This window comes from Lichenostomus cassidix, chromosome 18 (assembly GCF_008360975.1).
Source record: "Lichenostomus cassidix isolate B80296 chromosome 18, HeHo_3.0, whole genome shotgun sequence".
Taxonomy (NCBI): Eukaryota; Metazoa; Chordata; class Aves; order Passeriformes; family Meliphagidae; genus Lichenostomus; species Lichenostomus cassidix.
In genome coordinates this window covers 2,172,482-2,178,728 of record NC_139498.1, presented here as the reverse complement: position 1 = coordinate 2,178,728, position 6,247 = coordinate 2,172,482, and the positions used below count along the sequence as shown (strand labels likewise).

At 47.0% G+C, this 6,247-nt stretch overlaps 1 long non-coding RNA gene across 1 annotated transcript; it reads right to left on the bottom strand.

Annotated features, from left to right (window-relative positions):
• Positions 1–3,377: 3,377 nt before the first annotated feature.
• On the bottom strand, positions 3,378–5,995 carry LOC146429387 (uncharacterized). Its single transcript, XR_014855567.1, has 3 exons — positions 5,754–5,995; positions 4,755–4,906; positions 3,378–4,313 (listed from the first exon to the last, which is right to left on the bottom strand). It is a non-coding gene; the product is annotated as an uncharacterized LOC146429387 (long non-coding RNA).
• Positions 5,996–6,247: the final 252 nt, after the last annotated feature.

Here is a 6,247-nt window from a genome sequence, read left to right as displayed (position 1 = left end):
AGAACCTCTGTTTGCTCCGGCTTTGTAAGCCAGGAGGTGAAACCACTCAGTTCCTGAGCTCCTCGTGCTCTTATCAGGATCCTCCTGCCCATTTGAGGGCTGAGCAAACAGAGCCAGGGATCCACTCTGGGCAGGGGTTCAGTGCCAACACCACCAACAGGACCCAAAAAGGTGCCCTGTGCCCACCCTGCAGGGCTCAGGGCTGCTCCTGGCTGGAGGTGCTGCTGATCCCAGGCAGCCAAGCTGCTCCCCGAGCTTCCCCCGGGAATGATGTCTGAGCAGGCAGAGGCTCTGGCAGCAGCCTGGGATTGTTCCTAGAGGCTGGCACGGAGGGATAATTAGGGAATAAAACACATGGACAAAAGGAATTTGTTCCTCCTCCACCCTGTACGTGGCAGACGCTCCGCGAAGACACCCAGATTAACTTTTTCACCTGAATTAGAACAAAGTGTTTTGCTATTCTCTCTCCTCTTTCCTTCTCCTCCCTCTCCACCCCTTTTCTGTGTCCTTATTTTAATCTGCAGAGCAGTAATGGGTCTGCAGGCATCCTGCCAGGGTACAGCTCGCATTCACCTGGCAAATGCTGGGCTCCTTCTCCTGGCTCCAATTAAAAACCAAGACAAAAAGGAGGAGCCAGGAGGTCATTTTTGAGCCAAGGCATCCGCCCAGGGTGTCCAGACTTTATAGGAATTATATTTATGGGAACTAAAGACTTCCATCACTGCCTTGCTCCTTCTCTAGCTCCGGAAGATGTTTTTGTCACCCTTGATACTGGAGTAAAAATGTTTGAAAAGGCTGAGATTATGAATATCGATAGTATTAATTACTTTCTACTTAATAAATAAAATGGAAATCATTTACAGAAGTGCATTTTAATGCATTAACAACTTTTATTTCTAATCTAGCAGCCAAGTGAGAAGTGTTGGGAGGGACTTCAGAACACAGAGCCTCTGGGGCTCTCAATTCCAGCAGCAGCACATCATCCATCAACCCATTCCTAATTGTCTTTCCCGCAATAAGCCAATCATATTTTAATTGTGCAATTTGCAGGGCTCACTGAGGAGCCTCTGAGTTGTTACTCACATCCTGAGGGGTGAACATAAAATGTTCTTCAAGTGGGACAGAAACCCACCAGCAAGTCCTGGCAGCAGGGTGTGTGTGGGGATCCTTCACCTCAGCCAGATGTGCAGCTCTGACTGGGATCCTTCACCTCAGCCAGATGTGCAGCTCTGACTGGGATCCTTCATTTCAGCCAGATGTGCAGCTCTGATTGGGATCCTTCACCTCAGCCAGATGTGCAGCTCTGATTGGGATCCTTTACCTCAGCCAGATGTGCAGCTCTGACTCGAATCCTGTCTTTTCAGCACCCTCCCCATGACACTGTCACCCACCCCTGTCCCTCACACTGATTTTTTGCCCCCTGTGCTCCCCACTCTGGAATTCACCTTAGGATTTGAGTGCTGGCATTTGTCAGCTCCCTCAAACCCCTCTTTTCTCCCCCTTTCAGCCCTCAAACCATAATTCCAGCACATTTCAAGGGTGAAAGCTGGAAGAACAGAGCCTCGGACACATCCCTGGCACGCTCCCTGCAAGGAAACCCTCGTGCAGGTTAAGTAAAGTCCTGACTGCCTTCATTTCCATTTCAATAAAAGCAAGATGGGAATTCATCCCGCTGAGTGACATGGGAACGGCTCTCCGGGCAGGATGAAGAAAGCAGCACTTCTTCAAACTGCAAACTCCTTCGGGCAGGGAAAAATGCCAAATCCTGCCACTGCTGAGTGACTTGGATCGCCCGGCAGGGATGGAATGGGGACAACCCAACCCTTCCGTGCGCCACTGGTTCTTCCAGTCCGGCCTGAGGCACCTGCTCCATCCCAACCGTGGGCAATCACATTAATTAATGATTAATGATGATAGAGCTCTTGCAAACCCATTTCTTTGGCCAAGCATCACACTGGCAAATGACTCAGAGGAGTCAGCAAACACTGGTCATCGGCCAGCAGTTACAATGCAGAGGAAGCAGCCCGACTTCAGAGGATTGTTCCCTGCTCTCCGGGGGAATTAGGGATACCCATTGGAATGCAATTACAAGCCCCGGGCTGCGGTGGGATCAGCCCGCGGTGGATCAAAGCTTCTGTTGAGCAACGATCGGCAATAATCCCAGCCCGGCAATCGCTCAGCACACATCGCTGGGCTTTGCTGTGACGCTGAAGACACAAAGTGAGGAGGAAGTTGATCGTCCAAGGCCTCGGGGCTGAGAAAACAATCACGGGGAATCACACAGGAGCAGATGAAATCAGAGCATTTCTGTCCTCCCTGTTGTCCTTCTTTCATATTTGAGGTCATTCCCTTGTTCAGAGCATGAGGTTTTGCCACAAACCCCCTTCCAACCCAGAACCCAACAATTTGAAAACATCTGGAGTATTTCCCATGTCCAAAGCTATATCCTCCGACTATCCCCCCGCAAAGAATGAACAGAACACCTTTTATCTGTTAGATTTTCACCTTAACCCCCATCCAGATGTGGCAGTACCTTCAATGGACTGACACAACCCCATGAAAACAGTTTCCCCTCAAAGCAGGGGTGAGGGCAGCTCGGAAAATGCTGGGGGAGAGAGGCAGTGACTCACTGCATGTCCAGACAACCAGATCGGACCAAAGAGGGTGTCAGACATCACCTAATAGTGGAAATTAGGAAACCCAGATAAGATAAGTGCAAAGGGACTCGGTAACTCTGGAAGTTGCAACAGCCCAGAAGTCCAAAAATAAGATGAAATAAGGACCCAAAATGAAACAACACAAACTTGACAATGTCAAACAAAGCAGCAGAACAAGACAGAGCTCCCGGATGATGCCCTGGAATTGTGCCTCCTCAGTTAATCTGGCGATGGATCCTTTCCCAGTTCCTTTCCATTCTGGCTGTCCCTTATCTGGCCAGCAGTTTGTTTTACCCATTTTGTGAAGGACTTACAGCGAGGGTGAAATAAATGTTGGCTATTTCCAGTGTCCCCAAGTCCCAGCTGCCAGCCTGCAGGGGAAGGTGGCACCACAGGGGACACGAGTGTCGAGGTCATGAAGAAAGTATGTTCCTGTAGGAAGCCAAACCCAAACTCCTGACCACTTGTGGCCATGGAGGATCCCAGGGCACATTTTGCAAGGCTAAGGGTGTTAGCCCTGGTACATTGTCCAAACCTGGGTTATTTATAGTCACCCTCCCTCAAACGCTGCTTGGCTTTCCAGCTGGAAAAGTTCATTTTTGTGTTCTGTCTGGAACTGTGCAACAATGCAGCTCCAGCAGCAGCAGCATGGGGAACACTGCTGTCCCCAGGGCTGGTGACTCCTGGGAGGATCACTATCCCTTATCATCTCGCATCAGCACTTTAACACCCACAGAGTGAGAAGAGACTAATAAAGAATGAATTAAAAAGTGATTTATTTAAATTCTAGACTTTTCATACATTCTGTGTTTAGCTTCTGTCCTATTTTTTCCCTGTAATGATAAAAATTTGGTATCTCCTCCAGACACCTGGAATTGTGGATTCCAGCTCTGCATTCCCATGTTTCTCCATTGCAGGTATTGAAATTTGTAGGATCAGGATCCTGGCACAAGCAATATTTAATTAATCTCCTCTCTTCTCATCATCTGCAATTAATTCTGAACAGAAAACAGTCTGGTCGGTGGGCACAACCTTGAAGAGTATTTTGCCAGGAATATGAAGATTTTTCAAAATGAAATCTTAATTCCAGTGTCCACCAATGTTTCTACTGATAAAATAAACCAGTGAGAACATGGGGATGGAAGGGCAGGGAGATCCTGGGAAGCAGGGCTTGCCAGCTTCTTGGATTTTCCACTAGTTTTAGCACAGAACCCCAAATCCTCACCACTGTGCTTTTTGCCATTTGTAAATCTAAGTTTTCCACTGGTGCAGAATTTAATACTACATCACTGGCAGTGGAATCATGGGGAAAACTGTGTTTTCTTTACCTTTCAGATACAATAAATAGATAAAACGTTTTAAAAGGAAAGTTATTCAAAGAACCGAAGGCTCCAGTTCAATGGAGCCAAGACAATGTACTCTGAGACTCAGATCTGGAAAAGAGATATCAGCAGAAATGTGTATCAGCCAAAGTTAATATTTGCACAAAAATGGTGACTCATATAAACTGGGATTTCCTCTCCTGGCCACTTATGGCATATCAACTGTGTCTCAATCGAATTCGATGCCACAACTTTCATCTGAGAGTGAGAAATGTTCAGCTCAGGTAAGGAAGCTTTTATTTCTGGGCCTGGCTTCTTCCTCTGTCTCCAGCTTCTGAAATGTTCAAGGAATACTCCTGTCACCCAAAATTCCATCACATGGTATTGCTCAACCCTTTTCACAATTCCTGATCCTCATCCCCCAGCAATGCAGTATGGAACCAACACAGAGGTTCCACAGTGAAGTTTTCAATTTAAAGTTCCCAAATAAAACCAGAAGACACCTCAGGAAAAGCAACACTCCACATTTCTGCCCTTTTCTTACAACACACGTTTAGTTCTAAGATGTTTAAGCTGAAGGGAGGCACTTCAGAGCAATTTAATTTGCTTAATTTGGCCGAGTTAGTGAAGAGCTTCTCAGTGTCACAGAGGTGGAACGTTAAGAAGATCCACCTCACAATGCCATGGAAGATACCTGGAGGTGCTAAAAACATTTAGGAACTCGTCAGGCACACATCCAAGCCCAGGTGTGGTGTGAGAAGTCCAACTATACCACCTATTTAATTTCCTTCTGGCTCTGAACTTTTGCAATTTTATTATCACTGAATGTGTCTCATTCAGTCTATGAGGAATTACTGGGCTTCCCCTGCTGCTCCTGCAGCTCACAGGATGCTCCTCAACAAAAGGGCTTTTTATCCAACTGCATCCCTAGAAGGGAATGATAAATGAACAATTAGCACTGAAAGGAAACCACTGCTGTCAGTGATGAACATGCTTCATAAAAAAACACAACATCTCTGGGGATGTTTGCTGGGAGAAACAAAAATAAGCTGAAAACCTGGCCTTGACAGCTCAGAAGGAACTTCTAAAATTTAGAATTTAACCCAAATTAAAAGACAAAACCCTGCTGTGAGGTGCTGAGGGAGAAGCTTCGTTTCTCTGCCTCACTCTGGCTGCACATTACCTGCTTGTTCATATTCTGGATTCTCCAGAGCAGGCACTATTTTCCAGAAGTACGGAGTATTTTAGTGCTCAGCTTGCTGCTCTTGGCACTGAATAAACACTGGGTCACCGTTAAAAAAAGCACATTATGCATTTAATCACGTCGATATGGAAAGAGCAGGATTTATTAAAAGCACCTAGATAAGTTCCAGGCCTTGCTCCCATTAGCTTCCAGTGGTGACTCACAACCTGGTTTTATGAACTGCCTGGAAAAATCCCCTTTGGGATCAAACTGCATCTTGGAGGATATTTTGTAAACGTGACCTGCGAACAACGGGGTGGTTCCTTTGGGGATTTTAGGACTGATTTTAGGAACAATGCACCTAATAAAGCCGGGATACCCTTGCCCGTGGCACGCTCAGCGCCCATCCGATTCGTCCTCAAATATATCCATTTCTGATGCTCTTTTTGTTTACATTCTTGTGAAAACCCGCTGGGCTCTTACTATTTCATTAGGCTGTCTAGACTGTGCTGCAGGTAAATACGGGGGACTTTAAAATGGGAATGAACGCAGTGAGGGGGGAAAAAAATAAAAACAAACAGCGGAAAATACCGAAGGTGTTGCTTCTGCTGCCCCGAGCCTCTAAGGCGTTTGGTCAATTTGTGTTATTATTTAGGAGCGTGGTTCTTACAGCGCTCAGCCGGTCCCTGGGGATTGTTTGGTGGGAAATGGGTGCTTGGAGGGACTGGTTAAGGATGGAGTTACTCGGGGATGGAGTTATTTACACTGATTTTATTCCATAATTCAGCCCCGCTCCTCCCGCTCCTCCCGCCCGCGCCTGGCCGCCGCCATCTTCCCGGCGGGCGCTGATTGGCTGCTGGGCCTCACACCGACCAATGGGAAGCCGTCTCGCTGTTGCCACGGCAACGGCGTGCGAGCTCGGCCCCGCGGCCTGCGCTGAGTTTTAACGATTTCAATGTGAATTATAACTCTTCTAACGAGTTATTTCTGAATTATAACCGAATTATATCAGCTACAACTGAGCTATAACCGAATAGTAGCCCCGTCCCATCCACAGGGGTTAAATTTCTGCTCCTCTAAGGAAT